Here is a 20,566-nt window from a genome sequence, read left to right on the forward strand (position 1 = left end):
GCATGCGGCATGCCTGCAGCAGCAAAATGCTGCTGTGGCAATCACATGACAGCATGAAAATCTTGCCACCCCTCTTTAACTCTTTCGCTACCATGGGAAAACGGGCAGTTTTTAGTAGGTGGAAGGAAATATTTTTTGGTGGCTAGGCAGTAATGCCCTATTTAAATTGTTTGGTATCAAAATGTGGCTAAAAGAATTTCCTATTCAATAACATAAATGTTGCATTATATTTATAACACAAATTAATGAAAATATTTTTATAATGTAAAGATTTATGAGAGCAGCATCTCGGGCAAGTTGGTAATCCATTACTTAAATGATATTGCGCGACACTAAAAACGACACGGACGTGAGAGAAGACGACACACCAAGCGCAAACTTTCAACTAAGTTTATAGTGCCACTGCATCAGTTTTATACATGGCAGGCAGCGTAGATCACGCATGCGCTTACAAGAAAATGAAGAGCGAATTCATGTAACATGGTTACTAGTCATGTGGTGCCGCGTCCAAGAAACGTAATTCTTTTTCTGTGAGAGCCAGAGACGGGAAGCTAACACACGTGTCACCCAATTTTGCGCTTCAGATATTTCACGGATGAGCTTCGTGCTGCCACAGGAAACAATCGTGCATTGATCCTCAAGAGGCTTGCATCCATGATCGCGACAGTGGATCGCCAAGAAACCACCAGAGCCGTTTTTTACATTGTTGCTGTGTTCGCGGAGCCGATCATTGCGGCAACGCCCAGTTTGTACGATATATTTCTTCCCACATGAAAGCAGGAGGTTGTACACCATCCGGTGGACACACTCGACAAACTTTTTTCGGTGGTGCTTTCTGCACTTATCAGAAGGGACGGCATTTGGATCCGTCAGCCTGCAAAGCCTGCCGAGCTTGTTGGGAGCAGAGAAAAGAACTCTTACATTCACTCTTTGGGCAATCTTTTTCAAGTTGTGGGATATCCCGTGCATGTAAGGTATGACACTTACTTTAGGGGGTGTGCCGGGAGGGGCATCGGCAACTGACTTCTGCGTTCTGGATCGTGCTTCTCTTAAAATGCGTTCTGCGACAGACACTAGCACCACCCTAGGATATCCAGCCAAGGACAAACGTAAAGTTTGCGCTTCAAAGCTTGCGTCCACAACATGACAGCATGACTTGCTAAGGGCATTCTTGAAGCACAAACTGATAATGGCCCGCTTAACAAGCTTAGAATGTGCAGACGCATTCGGCAGAAGTGGCTTGTTGGCTCGCGGCTCATACGACCAACACGTGTGGTTGTCCTGAAAGTTCAGGCGAAGATCAAGAAAAAGAAGAGACCTATCTACTGGCATCTCATGAGTGGTTTGAAGGGGGACTAAGCACTTCTGAAACGTTTCTAACGCTTTCTTAGCTTCCAGAATGAAGGCATCAGAAGAGCAGTCAATGAAAATTAAAAAGTCATCAACGTATCTAATTGTTTTAAAAACTGCAGTGCCTTGCACTTGTGAAGAAATGTCACGGTCTAAACAGGATAAAAACAAGTCACTAAGAATGGGAGCAATGCAAGAGTCAATACAAACTCCGCTCTTCTGCAAAAAACATTGGTTATCCCAAGTGATAAAGGTGGAATTAAGATAAATCTGTAAAAGTTCTAAAAATTGACTGCAAGACATGCCTGCCTCATTCTGGAAGGAAACAGCACCATACTTATCAATACATTGCTCAACACAGGACAGTACGCTTCTATGCGGCAAGGAGTAATAAAGATCCTTTATGTCAATAGAAAACGCCTGAAGACCACGGCCAGAATGTGACTTCAAAAACTCAATCTCAAACTCTTAATGAGGAAAGGGTCACTGACAGGCAGAAGGCCCAACTTTTGTTGTAAAAACACCCCCAATGGCTTTTGCCAAGTATCAATTTCTTACACAATAACCCGTAACGGAACACTGGGTTTATGCGTTTTGGCACTGAAGAAAACTTGCAAATGATCTCGCTTGCTGTTTTCAAAGGCCTTGGTTAATTTTTGCAGATTAAGTCTGTTGCACATGCCCTTTGCCACGGCCTTTACCTTAGCCAGCGACACCTCCCTATGACAGTTAAACGTGGCACTGATGGCTTCTAGAGCCTTGGCGTTAAAGTCTTCAGCAGGTAATACAGCAAAACCACCTTCTTTATCGGCAGGAATTACACACAGCGAATTGTCCACGAGTGAAGAGGCCACCCGATTCACCGAAATCCTCGCGTTCGGTTGCTTGCACCTTTGTAGTACATCGACACCTTCCGATACGATACGGCCTACCTCATGGTCTGGGACAAGCCTTGAGACATCTCGAACGTAGGACAGAAGTTCTCTGGGGGGCCTTTTGGTTTGGACGGCAAACTTCGGCCCAAAAGATAGGACCTTTCGAATCTTTTCAGGCAAAGCAACAGACTCTGGAATATGGACGAGGTTCTGCGGGGCCGACCGCTTCTTTTGTGGCTGCTGTTCTCGGAGTCTACGTAGTTTTTGCTGCCATAGGAATTCAGTTGTCTGGTCCGCCAACCGAAAGTACTCGCGATGCAGACCATTAGCTGTGAAGCACCCTGCACCGCTCTGAAGTTGTACCGAAAGGTATTGCCTGTAGAGTCGCGCTGTAGAGTCGCTGCGTTCCGAGTGGAACTACCATCCCAAAAATCTGGTTTACCAGGTCAATTCGAAATGCAAGCTGGTCAAAGCCAGTCTTTCTAGAGAGCTCCTCTCTCTCTCTCAGGGTGATGTTCCCTGTGTTCTCGGAAAATTATGAAGCTGTTGACGACAGCAATGTCAATGCAGTGGAAGAACAGCGTCTTCCACCGCCTGACACCCTTCATCAAGACATTATAAGAGCGGTTTTCTGGTGGGGGGCTTTGTCCATTGGTCTCCTCTGTTCACTTTTCGCATTGCAGTGACGTGATTGTTGGCACCGTGTGCTGAGCTTATCATGTTTACAGTGTGCTTGTCTTTCCACTGCAAGTACATCACATCACGGCACCGTAGCCGGCGAATGTCCTCTCGAGTTGCTCTTTTCTCCCAAATGGAGTCTTTCGACTGGGAGGGAAATCCACGCCGATCTTCGCGCGTTGTTCTGCAAGAGAGAGTTTTCATTTCAAGAAGATGTTCAATGAGGGAGGTAGACGTGTAGAAGTTGTCAAGGTAGCTGCTGTAGCCTTTATCCAAATATACATCACACAGGCGGGTTACAATGTCATAAGCCAGTCCCTTTGAGCTGGGCGTTTCTCATTTCCTGGTGTAAACACTGAATTGTAGCCTGTCCTTGAGTCACCGAGGACCCATAGCTTATACCCCCATTTGACCCCTTGTCACGCACATACTGCCGAATTCCTGATCGTCCTTTTAATTTAACCATTCGTTCATCCACACACAAATTTCGGTATGGCTGAAAAAGCTGACCTGATACGTTGTTCATATGCTGCAGTAGATGTGTGATCCTGTGCAGCTTGCCATCACAAACAGGGTCAGTTTTCTCCGGGTCCATGACACTGAGAAAAGCAAGGAACGAAAAAAATCGGCTTTTGGGCATAATCTTTGGAGAAATGAGGCCTCAAAATAACTCCGAGGTATTCCAGTAGAGATGGAGGTGAGGCAGTTCCACAATTCCCATGTAGATCAGGATTCCAATGCATTGCATTACTTCACCGGAACTGAAAATTTTCCATGAGCTGTCGTTTTCTGCGTAGGTCTGCGTCGTTAAAATATGCGTCCACACATATTTGGTTGTGTTTTCGCAGATAACGTTGATTAGGTCTGCAGTAAAAAATAGTTGGAAGACATCAATGGCTTGTATGAAGTGCTGTGCGTTACTCCGGAGCGCGCTGCCAACTTCGACCCCCGGGTTTCTTCTAGGAAAAAACTGTACGCGCTTTACAGCTGCTGGCAACGAATCATGTCCGCATGACGTTGAGCCTGAAAATACATAATATGGCTGTGAGTACATGCTCCACTGCCCATAACTATTTATTAGGAATCGAAATGGTGCACCGCACACAGAGCAGACGCTCACACACTGGATATTCCGGCTTGATTTGAAGCATCCTCGTCCTCTGTGCTGAACTCTGATGTGTCGACATCTTCTTCAGGCTCACTACTGTTGATTTCATAGCAAAATCAGCTACAGAAGCGCTCAATTGGCGAGAAACACTGCAAGTGATGATAACACCATGATCGACTCGCTCGCCTGACAATCCAACACTTTTTGCGCCGTGGGGGGATGCACCGGAAAGCAAAAAACCAACAAAACATAGCGGATCACATTGTGTCTTTGCCACTTTCTAACCTAGATGGCGCTAGGCGCTCACAAGCCAAGCGAGAACTTGAACTTGAAATGTGTCAATCAAATTCATCGATTTGAATGGGCACGGTTGTGAAAGAGTCAACTCTGCATATAGCTGTGAGATGCTCTTGTCTTCGTCTGCTGATGGATCGGAGCTGCGTTTGCACACTTGCGCCTCTGTTTTAGAATGAGTCATGCCAGGCAATAATGACATTATTGCCACTGCTATCATAATCATGTCGGCGTACGCCCTGCTGGAGCGGCATCAAAAGGCTTCATATAGCCAATGTATAAGAACGTCTGAAATTTCAGACACTAAAGCTCTTTGCCATCCCAGAACGGCATTAATCAAAGACACCAACACTGCCATTTTGATTACCTCACAAACTAGAATCATCGCTCTTGCAGACAAATACACTGCCAACCACTGTGGTAACACTAGGCTTTGCTGCTTCGACATTTATACTACCAAGCTTCCTGCAGTTCGTTGCCATGTTTTTCACTGAAAGAAATCACCACTATCAGCAATGATGCCAACTCCAGCTTTGTTATCTTCCATTGATGGCTTTGAACCGCAGAAAGCATGGCACGGGTTCCGAATTATACAATGTCAGGTCTGATGGAATACAGCGATGTGTGGTGACTGGGCCCGCAATCATAGCGCGCGGTAGTGAGAACACAGTAGTAGCATTGTCAGGGGCGTAGGCACAGTGACCACACAGGTCATGCGCTCTTGCATTTTATTGTACATGGATGGATAGATGGATGGATGGATGGATGGATGGATGGATATTATGAGCGTCCCTTTTGGAATGGGGCGGTGGGTTGCACCACCAAGCTCTTGCTATTATACTGCCTATTGTCCTACCTAGGTTAAATAATAAAAAATAGGGGAGAAAAAACACTATGAACTAGCCCACCCAAATTTTTGGATCCCCTATTTCGAACTGTGCTTTTGCACATCTACATTTTCTGTCGTTTCCCTACTTTTCTTTCACCAATACTCTAATCGCCTCTTACTAATGCCTATTGTGGAGATGTTTACTTTTCCACTGCTCTCGCTGAACCCAAGTGCTTCAAGGAGGCCAGTGGAGCCTAAATCGAACGCTGAGTAAACGTCTGCACATTCTAATAAAACATGCTCCATAGTCTCCCTAGCTTTACCGCAGCAAGCACACGCTTCTTCCGTTTTATATCTCGCTTTATAGGTTGTGGTGTTCTCCTCCGTGCTCTTGGGACAAAGGAACGACAACACAGTAGTACACACTCACAAGGACATTCATTGCACCTTTCGTAGATCAATGCCTGCTAGCCGAGTTGCTATCCACAAAACATGCCGATGGGCGCGCGACAAATCTAGAAGTCCGACTCACCGCGACCGGATAGCGAACGAATATGTTCGCCCCATGCTGGATACCAACGCCTGGTCGTTCGCACGTACGGTCACGCGAACGGTGGCGCGTTCCAAGGCGGCCACGCAAGACGGTCTCGCAGAAGCATGGATCGGCGCACGCGTGGCACGGCACATCCATACTGCTTGCTGTCCCGAATCCAAGAGAGAGCGAATTGTCTTGCGGTGCCCAAGTAACCCCGCCTGTCGGCGGCGTTAGCAGCCAAACACTTGCGCCATCTCTCGTACTGCGCCTCAACCACTCCAACTGCCGCGGGCGCCAGGCCACGCTGTGAAGCCGGATTACAGGAGACACACTATGCGGGAAAAACATATTAGGGGACGCGTGAGAGTCGTGCATCCCCACATCCCCCAACCTTAAATCCCTACATATTCCAGCGAAACATGTCACACGGTCTAACATCAACGCGTGAGAGTCGTGCATCCCCACATCCCCCAACCTTAAATCCCTACATATTCCAGCGAAACATGTCACACGGTCTAACATCAACCCGTGCTTCGCGAACAAGATAGTACATGCAACAGTGGCCGCGCTGAGGAAATGTCCACACGCTGTCCATAACATGAGAGCCCACATTGTCCCTGGGTACACTGCTGGCATCCGCCGGTCACAGCAGCAGCTTTGCAGACTTGACTGCACGATTCCAGGCCAGGACTCCGGAGACGACGATGCAGTAGTCGGTACGAGCAAGCGTCGCTCGCGCCGTCGCACCCTGCTGGCGAGGGCCGCAGTAGCTGTTGGTGACCGCCGGCTATTTTCTCCGCTGCCGAGGGTTGCGAGCTGGATACAGGTGGCCGCCGAAGTTGCTGCGCCGAACTCGCCACAGCATCATCATTGCCCGGTGGCTCGATCGCAGTCCAGGGCAGCAGCGCAGACGATGTGCATGTGACGGCAAACCAGGGGTGACTCCAATCACGCTGCGTACACTCAACGCACTCGGCAAACACTAAAGTAGTGCAAGGGAGAGGAAGTCTGCCTGCGCTTCGCCCACATGGTACGATGTTCAACTCGGCTAGCAAAAGATCGGGCGGCTACTCACTTGCTAAGTTCACGTGAACGACGCTCGCTTCCTTGAGTCGAACGAGTAATTTCAATTCGTGCGAGGCTAAATAGAATGCGGGAAGCAAATTGCAACACCTCAACGCCACGGTCCATCAGGTTGTCCCTCCACGTGTGACAGGCAGCTTCGTAAAGCCTTAGGCCTAAAGCGTTGCAACACTGACAACAACCGGCATCCAAAAACAACACCCAAAATGAGCGCAAAACAGGCAGCCGCGAGGAGACGTTAGCTCTGTTAGGTGGTCCTACTCCGCTCGGTGCACACAGCATGCGAGTTAATGGCGCCCACCGTCCCAGACGGTGTCGGAGCGCCCGTGCCAGGCCGCAATAACAGTCAGCCCGTAGTGGCGCCCGCGGCCACCCGGCTCCCAGAGCGGCGACTTCATCAGAGTCAAAGAGATAGGAGAAGCTATTTACATGAGAAATTCGGACCACCCACGAGGCTTCCGTACTCACTCGCTTCAGGCTTGCCAATTCTCCGCAGGCGCTAAGTCTCGCTCTCCCAGGATGCAGACCACGTGGCTCTCGTACCGACGAATGTCATTAAAAAAAAAAAAAACTTGCGAAAAGGCTTAGCATGTTGACATGTTCAAACACACTACAGCCACTGTCGCCTCGCTCAAGAAAGCACGCCGCCAACGCTAGCGATCAAAATCCACGCTAGCCCTACGCTTCGGTTCAAACAAAGGTCTCGAACGAAGCAAAACTGTTAAATCTATCGTCCGATGCCCCAAGAGCCCCACGTTGGGCAGCCAGATGTGGTGTTCTCCTCCGTGCTCTTGGGACAAAGGAACGACAACACAGTAGTACGAACAATCACAAGGGCATTTATTGCACCTTTCGTAGATCAATGCCTGCTAGCCGAGTTGCTATCCACAAAACATGCCGATGGGCGCGCGACAAATCTAGAAGTCCGACTCACCGCGACCGGACAGCGAACGAATATGTTCGCCGCATGCTGGATCTCAACGCCTGGTCGTTCGCGCGTACGGTCATGCGAACGGTGGCGCGTTCCAAGGCGGCCACGCGAGACGGTCTTGCAGAAGCATGGATCGGCGCCCGCGCGGCACGTCCGCACTGCTTGCTGTCCCGAACCCAAGAGAGAGCGCATTGTCTTGCGGTGCCCAAGTAACCCCGCCTGTCGACGGCGTTAGCAGCGCAACACTCGCGCCATCTCTCGTACTGCGCCTCAACCACTCCGACCGCCGCGGGCGCCAGGCCACGCCACGAAGCCGGATTACAGGAGACGCGCTATGCGGGAAAAACATATCAGGGGACGCGCGAGAGTCGCGCATCCCCACAAGGTGTGTGTTCTAAGGCATCCCGATCTCGCTTCGAAAAGTAATGAGCTTCCCCTTGATTTATCATAAATTGTTTCTTTCCTGATTTCGTTTTTTTTTCTCTCAAGTAGTTACTCATGGCAGGTTTCTTTTCCCTTGCCGCCACCCATGAGATTATTTCAGCCTCTCTGACTTTCCGCTTGACCTTCTTTGTTGCTGTGTTACCCACCCTACAGGCCGCATACCTGCTGGTAAGCTTCCAAATTCTTTTCCTCCACTGTGAATCAATGTTGTTCCTGGACAGATACCTGAACACTCTCCCAGCCCATTTACTTTCTTCCATATTCCTCAGCCGCTCTTCATACTCAATTTTACTGCGAGCTTCCCTCACTTCAGAACTAGTCCAGCCCATATCACCCTGCACAGCTTCATTTGTAGTCTTCCCGTGAGCGCCCAATGCGAGGCGACCCACTGACCTTTGGTTCCCGTCGAGTCCTGATTGTACCCCTGATTTAAAGCAAACAACCGCATTTCCAAAAGTAAGTCCTGGAACTATTACACCTTTCCACTGTTTGCCACGAGTAGCGCCACCTGGTGGTGCCAGTTACCACAATTTTTTCCCCACTTAACACAACGTTACCTAGTGCTCTGATGAGGTGTGGGAGGAGGCAGGAAGTATCTGTATGCGGTGATCTTATGCTGTCACTGTCCTCCAGTTGGGAGGGCTTGCCGGATGGAAGGGCTTGCCGCCAAACTTGGCGCCACTTCAGAAAGAACACTGTTGGCTGTGTCTCCGGTCCCTGATGGCAGCGGGAACCGTAGCTCTGGGCATTCAGTGGAGGTGCTGGAGCCATGACGGTAGTGCCAGTCGGGTATCAACTGTGGCCTTACATGATCCAGATGCTGGGTCTGTTCTTGTCCATCATGCAACTGTAGCTCCATCTGGGATTGTGTTGCCTGGCGACTACAGCAAGCATCGAGCTCGGACCTGGGCAGAAAATTCCTGGTGAGCACCCTGTGTCCTGCCTGTGCGGGAACCCTCGGTTTGGCTCTTTGATAATACTCCTTCTTCTGAGCGAGTTGTTTCGGGAGCACCATTTTTTCTTAGGTCCGACCGCAGCAGGTCCAATGCGGTCCTGAGCCTCCATCCCAACAGTTCGGATGGGCAACATCCGGTGACTTTGTGGGGCATAAGACTAATATGCAAATAGTATTTGTGCACATAGGTCCTCTGGGCCAACTTTCTGTAGCTTTGCCTTCATTGTTTGAACAGCCCTTACCGCAGCACCATTAGAGAACGGAATAGGGTGGTTCCAGCATCCACTTCACGGCATACTTTTTTAAGAATATCTCATACGCTTAGAACGACAGAACGCTGAGCTAGTTGGTAAGGATTCATTATGCAAAAAACGTGAGGCATGCAGACAGCACACAAGAGAAGAGAAGTGGAGCTTGGGCAGACAAGTTTTTGTCTTCTTTCTTTTTTCGGCGCAGTGCTCCCTTCAGTTGATAGCGGCGTTCGTGTTGTCCACTTCTCTTGTGTCCTGTCTGCAAGCCTCACCTTTTTTGCATAATGAATCTCATACGCTTCACTTAGAAACGTGGGACCATTGTCTGATACCGCCATATTTGGGAGGCCCATCGCAAACATGACTCACATGCATGCAATTGTACATTTTGCTGAAGGCGATCAAACAAGATACACTTCAATCCATTTGGAGAACGCCCCAATTGCAAAAAAAAAGTAGGAGTTCCTATAAGGTCCCGCATAGCCCACGTGACTTCTTGGCCATGACATCATAGGCACTGGTCTCAATGGCTGCTGCTGTTGGAAAGCGCAGCACTCTTGAACTGTGGCTATGATGTCGCAGTCTAGTGACGGTCACCACGACTTCGTGCAATGACTGATTTTCGTGACCCCAGGGTGATTCTCGTGCAGTAACTTGAGGACTTCCCCTCGGAGGCTGGAGGTTACCCCAACACGGTTTCCCCGCAGCCAACAGTTCTGATGCACACTCAACTCATTGAATCGGGACACATATGCCCCCCATGATTTTATGTCTAGACATGACCAGCCTGAAATCCTGTAGTAATCTTGACAGCACCGGGTCTCTAGCAATGGCTTCCGCGACCACTTTTGTTGAATGAGCACGGGGATAGACACCTTCAAGCATGAATACCTCTGTAGGAGCCTCTGCAGAACATTCTGTTGTTGGCAAGGGGAGCCTACTCAACCCATCTGCATGGGCCATCAGGCCTCCTATAGCTCAGGCTGTAGCTGTACTCCGCAAGCAGCAACGCCCAGCAAAGAACCCTCGGCGAGCACGTTTCAGGAATAGGCCTAACAGCTCCTAAGAGACCCAACAAGGGTTTGTGGTCGGTAACCGCTTAGAATTTCCATCTCCACAGGTACTGCTTGAACTTTGTGACACCAAACACAAGTCCAAGTGCCTCTTTATCCAGTTGGCTGCAATTCTTTTCAGCGGCGGTGAGGCTTCTTGATGCAAAGGCTATCAGCTGCTCTTCTCCACAAGTCTCTCTCTGTGCTAGGAGTGCCCCCAAGCCGTGAGCGGAAGCAGCAGTGATCACCACAGTTGGTCTGTACTGGTTGTAATGGGCCAAGACATAAGTGGATGCGAGAAGCTCTTCGTTCCTAACGAATGCAACTTGTTCGACTGCAGTCCAGCGCCACTTGGTCCCTATGGTCAGCAAGCTGTTCAATGGTTGTAGTACATGCGACACATTCAGGACACTTTCTGTTGAAATTCACTCAACCCAAATAGCTTTGCAACTCCTTCACGCCTCGGGGTTTGGGAGCTTCCCCCACTGGTTCAGTCTTGGCAGGATATGGACGTAGCTCGGCAGCACCTATTATGCAACGCAAGTACTGGATCTCAGGTAACAAAAAATTGCCTCTTGCAAGTTTCAGGCTCAGGCCCACCTCTTGCAAGCACTCTAGTACCTTGCAGACGTTTGCACAATGTTCGTCATCACTGTCACCCGTTACCAAGATGTCATCAAAGTAGACTGTGACATGATCAAGACCATTCAGGAGATTCTCCATTTCCCATTGAAATACAGTGCACTCCACTTATAATGATATCAAGAAGAACGAAAAATTCAATCGCTATAACTGATCATTGCTATATCTGGACTGCCGTAAAGAAAAAAAAAGCTGCCGAACACCTGGGCGACCCAGCACGCCCGCGAGGCGGCGGCGAGGCAAGCCCTCGACGTCCCTTCATGGGAGGCTTAGGCCCGGCCATCATAAAGTGCTGGTTCTACAATAAAAGTTTATTCCTCCTCCTCCTCCGAACACATCTTCGTAGCTTCGAATCAAAATTTGCCACTTACGATGGAAAATTGGCGTTGTAGAAAGTAGGCTGTGAAAAATGAAACGTTTATTTATACCTTTAAACAGCATGCCAAGCGTTAGGTGCTGTGAAATAGCCAGAAACCTGCGCTTGCTTTCATGGAAGTTCCAAGTTCACCACCGTGGCATGCATCGCGTCCAGCGGCTGCACAAGCACTGGTGGCTATAATTTAGCGTGCATCAAATCAGTCAGCAACTCTATTGACAACAGTGCATTTTGCATGAATGTTGGGGTCAGTGTCAAAGATGGACCACTGCCAATCTCGTTGTCACTGCAGCTGTTGCCTCCTTTGCACCCCGCCGCCACCTGTGTCGTGACAATGATCGCTCCGTCGGAGATTCTGCGCAGAACGAGGCAGCGCTATCTGAATTCAAAAACTCCTCCATCGAAGCACCATCTATTTTATTGCCAGTAGTGACCTGCTCCCAGAGTGTGGTAATTGCAGCGGCTGCCACCGTGTTGGGTTTCACACGTGGGGTTTTGCCCTGGCACACAAAGTCCACCGTTTCCGTTGATCGGCATGGTGGCTAGTAATAGCATTCATGATCGTGGCGCTCGCAGTTTTCAGAATCGTGGATATAGTCGCCTGCAGGAGCTTGGACTTTGAGTATTGCATAATTTGCAGCTTTGTTTCAGGTGACGCAGCTTTCCGCTTTGTCGATGCACTTATTGCTGCTTCCATGGCACGTTTCCGCGCTCGCTGAGGAAGAGAGGGAGATTGTAGAAAGGGGGTGCGAGTGCAGTCTACTTCTCGTTTTTTTTTTCTTTTTGGACACTCACCGGCAAAGCGGACACGAAGCAGCTGGTGCCATCTTGTGGCACGCTGCGCTACCTTGCGATGCTTTCCCTGGCTTTTGCAATCGGCGCCCTGGTGAGACACGCTGCATGGTAATGGCGGCAGATACAAACTCACCCAGGCAAGCTTTTCGCCCCATCTCGGTTAAGGGGTACTTAGCAACACAAATTTCACTATTATTCTTCATGGAAAACGCCATCCAAAAGGCAGAATTTCAATTGTTACATCTAATATGTGGTGAATAACATATTGTCACGAAAAGACAATTGAAGATGTACCCGGCATTGGCGAGACAGACAGTTGTACAAGATGGCGTACACAAAAACTCAAGCTGGCGTCCTCAGCTTCTGCCTCTTCTTCTTTAGCTCTTGCCGAGCGCGCGTTCAAGCCACTTCTTTTTCAGCGCTGGCGCGTGACAACTAGCGGCATTATCCCCCCGCCAAAAGAAAAGCATCGACCCGACGCTTACTAAACTACGATGCTGACTAAAAGAAAGTGGAAGTGTGGCAGTCGTATGAAATCAGTTGGCGCCGCCTTAACGCGCGAAATACGGTTTGAGGCAAACCACATGCACTATCTCTGAGTGGTGCTGTCGGCGCCGAGGCGACGCGGCACCGTCGGGAATGACCTCATAGTTCACTTCACTAACGCGGCGTATCACTTTGTACGGTCCAAAGTATCTACTCAGCAGCTTCTCAGACAACCCCTGGCGATGAATTGGGAGTCCACACCCAGACTTGGTCACCTGGCTGGTATTCGACTTGCCGATGTCGAAGGTTGTAGCGTCGCGCGTCTGCACTCTGCTGCGTCGTGATGTGTATGCGCGCGAGTTGACGAGCTTCCTCGGCGTGTTGAATAAGTTGCTCGGCGTCGGAAGTAAGTGATGCGTCGGTGTCGTGCGGGAGCATTGCGTCGAGCGTGGTCTGGACCTCGCGCCCGCAGACAAGACGGAACGGTGTGAAGCGTGTTGTTTCCTGAATGGCGGTGTTGTATGCGAATGTAACGTACTGAAGGAGTTGATCCCATGTTTTATGGTGGACGTCTACATACATAGACAGCATGTCAGCAATGGTTTTGTTTAGCCGTTCCGTCAGTCCGTTGGTCAGCGGATGATAGGCAGTGGCCCTGCGATGCTGCGTGCAGCTCAGCTCGAATATGTCCTCTATCAGTTGGGCCGTAAAGGCAGTTCCTCTGTCGGTGATGACATGTGATGGGGCACCATGCCTTAGGACTATCTGATCGATAAAAAACTGGGCAACTTCGTAGGCAGTGGCACGTAGTAGAGCTTTCGTCCCGGCGTAGCGTGTTAGATAGTCTGTGGCGACTATAATCCACTTGTTTCCGCTGGCTGACAAGGGAAAGGGTCCCAGAAGATCCATACCGATTTGATCAAACGGCACGCTAGGTGGTGCGATGGGTTGCAGTAACCCCCCGGGCTTTAAAGACGGCGATTTCCTGCGTTGACACTCACCGCAGCTTTGCACGTAACGCTTCACCGTGGGAGAAAGGCGGGGCCAGTAGTACGTCTGGCGTACTCTTGCAAGAGTGCGTGAAAATCCCAAGTGTCCAGACGTGGGCTCATCATGGCAGGCTAGGAGAATGTCATCACGGATGGTGGCAGGTACGACCAATAGATACTCTTTGTCGCTGGCACTCGAGTTTTTCTTGTAGAGGACACCCTTTCGGAGGCAGAAGGTCGAGAGACTGCGAGAAAGGTGTCGTGGAATTGTAACATTCTTGCCTTCTAGGTGATCGATGAGAGGGCGTATTTCGGCGTCCGCGCGCTGTCGTGTGATCAGGTCAGATGCGGTGAGGGCCCCAAGGAATGCGCCGCCTTCGTCCATGTCCTTATCGCAAGTTTTGACGGGAGCGCGCGACAACGCGTCAGCATCTGCGTGTTTGCGGCCCGATTGGTATACGATGGTAACATCGAACTCCTGCAGACGGAGACTCCATCGAGCAAGTCGCCCGGACGGGTCTCGTAGGTTGGCTAGCCAACACAAGGAATGGTGGTCTGTCACCACGTTGAAAGGGCGACCGTAGAGATAAGGCCGAAATTTCATGATGGCCCACACAACCGCTAGACACTCTTTCTCGGAAGTGGAGTAGTTAATTTCGGCACGTGAAAGGGTGCGACTGGCGTAAGCGATCACTCGCTCGACGCCTTCCTGGTGTTGAACGAGAACAGCGCCAAGACCGATGTTGCTTGCGTCGGTATGCACCTCGGTGTCAGCGTCCTCGTCAAAGTGAGCGAGAACGGGTGATTCCTGCAGGCGCTGCCGTAACTCGGTGAAAGCTGCGTCCTGCTCATCCGTCCAAACGAAGGGTGTGTCTTCTCGCGTGAGGCGTATGAGTGGTTCGGTGATCCGGGAGAAATTTGCGATGAAGCGACGATAGTACGCACACAGACCGAGAAAGCGGCGTACTGCTTTCTTGTCACGAGGAGTCGGAAAAGCAGCAACAGCAGATGTTTTGTCTGGGTCAGGCTGGACACCGTCGGCGTTCACGACAAGACCGAGAAACTTCAACTCTTCGTAACCGAAGTGACACTTTTCTGGCTTTAGTGTGAGATTAGCGGAGCGGAGCGCCTCAAGTACCGCCTCTAAACGCCTCAGATGTTCTTCGAAAGTCGCCGCAAACACGACGACGTCATCTAAGTATACTAAACAACTGTGCCACTTCAGACCCGTAAGAACAGTGTCTATCATTCTCTGGAATGTGGCCGGTGCAGAACACAGGCCGAATGGAAGTACTTTAAATTCGTACAGTCCATCCGGGGTAACAAAGGCAGTTTTTTCGCGATCGCGTTCGTCAACTTCGATTTGCCAATATCCACTCTTCAAATCTATTGCTGAAAAATACTTGGTTCGCCGCAGCCGATCTAACGAATCATCGATCCGCGGAAGCGGATAAACGTCTTTTTTTGTGACGTTATTCAACTTTCTATAGTCAACACAGAACCTAAGCGTTCCGTCTTTCTTTTTGACAAGGACTACCGGCGATGACCAAGGGCTTTGGGATGGTTGTATGACGTCATCGTCAAGCATTTCTTTCACTTGTGCATTAAAAACGTTGCGCTCTTTCACCGATACACGATAAGGCAGTTGTCGTATGGGACGAGAATCGTCATACGTGATTATTAGGTGTCTCGAGATGGGCGTCTGGCGTACCTTAGAAGTAGATGCGAAGCACTCCTTGAACCGAAGTAGTAACTCACGCAGCGCTTCTTGCTTTTCCTCCGAAAGGTCTGAATTGATGTCGATGTTGCTGAGCGTGTGAGCTGGGTTGTCCGTTGTCATAGACGCAAAGCATTCAGCAACGTCTGCTAAGGGCTCAGCAAAAGCGATAGTAGTACGACGAAACAGGTGCCGATGTTCCTGGCTGAAGTTCGTCACGAGGAGCGCAGAATGTCCACCTCGAAGCATAATGAGACTGCAGGCTGCACATACACCATGAGTCAGCATAAGGGAGGAATTGCCCTCTGCAACAGCTTTGCCGTCACGCCGATCGTCGCATACGACCGCTACCAGGACACTTGCGCGTGGTGGTAAAGATACACTGTCGGCGTAAACCCGAAGCGCGTTAAGTCGGCAATTGTTGCGGCTGTTCGCTGCTCTCTCTGTCGAAAAAGTCACTGTGCGTGCCCGGAGGTCTATAACGGCACCATACTCTCGCAGAAAGTCGACGCCCAAGATGAGGTCTCGAGAACAATCGCGGAGTATAAGGCAGCTGGCTGGAAACGTGGACCCACGAATTTGTACTCTGACCGTGCACATGCCCAACGGTGTTACGATATGCCCACCAGCAGTACGAATTTGCGTTCCAGACCAAGGCGTGATAACTTTGCTAAGTTCCGTCGCTAGTTTTCCGCACAAGATCGAGTAGTCGGCACCCATATCCAATAATGCACTAACGTGGCGGCCGTCAAGCACAACAGGTATGTCTAGCAAGAGTCTGTCGCTGAGTTCGGCTGCTGTCGTCGCTGAATCGTGCTGAATAGACCGTGCTTGTGTCGATGGGAGGTCTTCGGAAGGGCGATTATCAGCGGCCTCGGCCCCGAAGGTCGCTGTTCTTAGTTTTCCCGGCGAGGGCTTGGCGATCGTCCCTGCGCTGCCATTAGAGGGCTTCTAGGAGCTGGGGAAGATCGCCTGGGGGACGGCGAGCGCGACTGCCGCCGCGGGAACAGGGGCATACCCTGCTGGTTCAAGTACTTTTCAATCGCCCTAGGCCTTTTGCCATATCTGGGCCTTGGTGAATCCGCAGCGAAACCTTGCAGTCCAAGGCGGCGGTATGGGCATTTGCGGTATACAGTCGAACCCGACTATATCGAACCCGTTTACATCGAATTATTCTATATATCGAACAATTTCTGGACACGATATAGTTACAATGAGTATATATCGCAAAAATTACACTTACATCGAACAAAAATAGCAGTGACACCCGATATATCGAACGTCAAGCGGCGGAAAGTGCCCCCGGAAGTTGGCTTTCCCTCGCGGTGGCGGAGAAAAGCCGGCTGCGCGGCTCCATCCAACCACTCTCCCTACCGTGACCGCGCCCGACCGCGCTGCCTCAGATGAGCCGTCGGCACCCCCCCCCCCCCCCCCCGCCCTGCATAAGATGATCCTGGCCCCCCACAGCGCTTGCTCAGACAGCCAATCAGATGCTCTTGTGCCCTCGTCATGCAAGATGGCGAAAGTGCGACTTGTCTCGCTGTTTTTGTGTACGCCTTGTAGGCCTTCTCTCGCAGTGTTGCCGTGATGAAGCGGAAGGATTTGCCTTTCGTCGTGAAGCTCGCTATCATAAATCGTGTCGAACGCAGTGAGAAGTCGGATGTCCCCGCAGAGCACAAGATTCCGAGGAGCACTCTCGGCACGATCTTGAAGAATAAGGGGGAGATTAGGGCTAAAGCGTCCAAACTCGCGACCCGATGCCCGTGGCGCCCGACCCGTACGCACGGCCGTGTACGAGTGGTTAATCTGAAATTGCTTCAGCCGTGCCGACTTCCGCATGCTCGGTGATGACCGTAAATTCTTATGAATGCGACGAAGCCGTTGCCAGTGTTGCCGAAGTTTGGAGCGAACTGTCAGAATTTTCGGAAGCTGTTGACGAATCAACGGTGGATGAGTTTGTGAGCGCAAATGATGTGTCGCGACCACGGGAGAGCCCGAAAACGAAGACTACATTGCCAACATCGTACCGAGCACAAGTGAAAGTGGGCACAATGAGGAAAGCAACGACGGTCCTTGGCCCACATCCTCCGAAGTGATTGGTGCGCTCGCACTAGTTCGGTGCTTCTGCGCGAATGCGGAAAGTTGCGGCCTCAGCTGCTCCAACTCCTTAATGTGGAAAAGTGCGTGCGTCGCAGGCAGCGAAATTGCCAAAGCAGAAGAAAATGCAGGACTATTTCGTGCGAAACTAAGCTAGTTTAATCAATGAAGTGATTTTATAAATGGTATGTGCTTTTATGACATCCAATTATTTAGCAGACTTATATCAAATTATGCTCTATATCGAACTGATAGGCGTTTTTTTGAGAGTTCGATATAGCCGGGTTCGACTGTACGTGACCGGCTTCTCCACAGTGATAGCACAGAGGCCTTCTGTCCGGGGTACGCCAGACGTCAGATTTCCTTTCGAGCGGGCGCCGATCCTCCATACGTTGGATCGGTTGCACTGATGGGAGCGGCGGGATGTATGACGCGGCGTAAGACGTGGCGGGGATGAAATGGGTCGGAGCGCGGACAGGGACTCGCCCCAAAACTTCCGCATTTGAGGGCCGCTGCAACTGTGCTGTCACAGGCAGCGCATTGCTGCTTGGGACGGGACCTTGGATCGCTTGCTGCACTTCACTTCTCACAAGGGCAGAAATGGAACCCAGCGTGGGCTGAGGCGGGCAGCTGAGCCGTTGAAGCTCCTCACGAACCACAGAGCGGATAAGGTCTCGGAGAACGTCCAAGTTTCCAAAGGAAACCGCGTCCGTCAGTGAAGCAGCATTCGCGTGTCTGTCATACGTAGCTGAGCGCTGGTCCGAAGGTGAAGTAGCGTTCATTTGCCTTTCATAGAAGGCTGAGCGATGGTGCAGCATCTTTTCCATCGTGGTGGCTTCGGTTAAGAATTCACCCACGGTCTTCGGCGGGCTTCGAACCAGGCCAGCAAATAGCTGTTCTTTAACTCCCCGCATTAGATGGCGCAGATTCTTTTCTTCTGACATGGTAGGGTCCACCCGACGGAAGAGGCGCGTCATATCCTCTACGTACGATGTCACGCTCTCATTCGGCAGATGAATGCGGGATTGGAGCGCCCGTTCGGCTCGTTCGCGGCGATCAGCATTGGTGTATGTCTCCAGCAAGGCACCGCGGAACTCGAGCCACGATTTCAGGAGCCCTTCTCGGTTCTCGTACCAAGTGCCAGCACCGTCCTCCAAGCTGCAGTACACGTTTCTCAGCTTCGCCGCGTCACTCCATTCGTTTATCTCAGCAACGCGCTCAAACTGGGCTAACCAGTCTTCAACATCCTCGAAGACATCCCCGTGGAACACTTTCGGCACTCTGAGATTCTGGAGCAGGTACTGAGTTGCCGTTGAGGCCGTACCTTGCATAATGGTCGATGGAGACGTCGATGTTCCTTCCATACTGGTCCGTGGGGGCGTCGATGTTGTTGCGGAGAGGTGATCAAGTTCCGGAGGTAATCCTCGGATTCTCCTGCTGGCCCGGTGAACAGGGGTGTCCACTAGTATAGGGCTGGTACTCCCCGCTACCAGGAGGAGTTTGTGGCATCGGATGAACCGTACCCAGCACCTCCACCAGTTTTGTCACGAAAAGACAATTGAAGATGTACCCGGTGTCGGCGAGACAGACACTTGTACAAGATGGCGTACACAAAAACTCAAGCTGGCGTCCTCAGCCTCTGCCTCTTCTTCTTTATCGCCCACCTCTTGCCGAGCGCGCGTTCAAGTCACTTCTTTTTCAGCGCTGGCGCGTGAGAACTAGCGGCAATATAGTTATGTTTTTTTTTCTCATAACCCTAATGCATAAGTTGATAAGTTGACTCTAGTTATAACAGATATACGAGGTCTGTTAGAAAGGTATCCGACCTTTGGCCGAAGAAAAAAAACTGGCACAACTGGAGTATTGGAAACCTAATCACCCTCAAAGTAGTCTCCTTGGGACTCCACACACTTCTCCCAGCGGTGCCACCATTGTTGGAAGCATTCCGAGAAGGCCTCTTTCAGAATGGTGTTTAGCTCAGCTGTCATTGCAGCCATAATGTCCTCTCTTGTCTGAAATCACGCTCCTTTCAATGGCCTCTTGATTTTGGGAAACATCCATAAGGCGCAGGGGACTATATCAGGAGAGTAAGGAGCTTGTTGAACTACAGGAGTCTGGTTGTTAGCCAAAAAATCTGAATGAAATGCAAGGAATGTACAGGAGCATTGTTGTGATGGATGCGCCAATTTCCTGTTGACCCCAACTTCGGTCTCTTGAGCCGCACGGCATCACGTAGGCGACGGAGGACATCCCTGTAGTACCCTTTGGTGATTGTTTGACCCTGTGGTGCGTACTCATGGTGTACCACACCACAGAAGTCAAAGAAAGCAGGCAGCATCACTTCGACATTGCTGCGCACTTGGCGGGGCCTTCTTTGGTCTTGGTGACGTGGAATGCTTCCACTGTGACTACTGGGATTTGGTTTCTGGGTTGTACCCGTACACCCAAGACTCATCACCAGTGATTATGGTGTTCATGAAGTAGGGGTCACTGTTTGTGGAATCTAGCATGTCCTGTGAAACAAGTTGCATTTGCTCCACCGTGAGCAGCTTCGGCATGAATTTTGCCGCAACTCTCTTCATGGCCAAATCTTCCGTCATAATGGAATGTGCACAAGAAGTGCTGATGCCCACCTCTTCCGCAATTTCTCGGATAGTCATACGATGGTTCCGCATCACCACAGCATTCACTTCGGCAATGACTTGGTCAATTCAGCATGTTGATGGCCACCGGAGCACGGCTCACTTTCCACCGATGTGCGGATGTCTTTAAACCAGTTGCACCACTCAATTTGTGTGCTGCTCATAGCATCATCACCGAAAGCCGTCTGAATCTTCCAAAAGGTTTGGCTGTCACCCAGTTTCTGGCAAAATTTGATCCAATAACGCTGCTCCAGTCGCTCTGCCGTTTTCCTTGCAATAAAAAACCGACGAGAGCACTGCACACTACCTCACTCAAATGCTGCGTCCCAGCGACTGACGCTATCGACAGGCGGGAAAAAATTTGCACAATTCGCACGAAGGTTCAAGGTCGGCTGATGCAAGCTCGCCTGTTTATTATCCATCAGGTGTTCGCAAAA

The 20,566-nt window shown here is 50.6% G+C and overlaps 1 protein-coding gene across 5 annotated transcripts in view; it reads right to left on the minus strand.

The window, feature by feature from the left end:
- The window catches only part of arr (low-density lipoprotein receptor-related protein 6), a 466,849-nt gene that overhangs the window by 50,239 nt on the left and 396,044 nt on the right, over window positions 1–20,566 (minus strand). The gene's annotated exons all lie outside the window — the stretch shown is intronic.

Source organism: Dermacentor variabilis, chromosome 4, assembly GCF_050947875.1.
Source record: "Dermacentor variabilis isolate Ectoservices chromosome 4, ASM5094787v1, whole genome shotgun sequence".
Lineage (NCBI taxonomy): Eukaryota > Metazoa > Arthropoda > Arachnida > Ixodida > Ixodidae > Dermacentor > Dermacentor variabilis.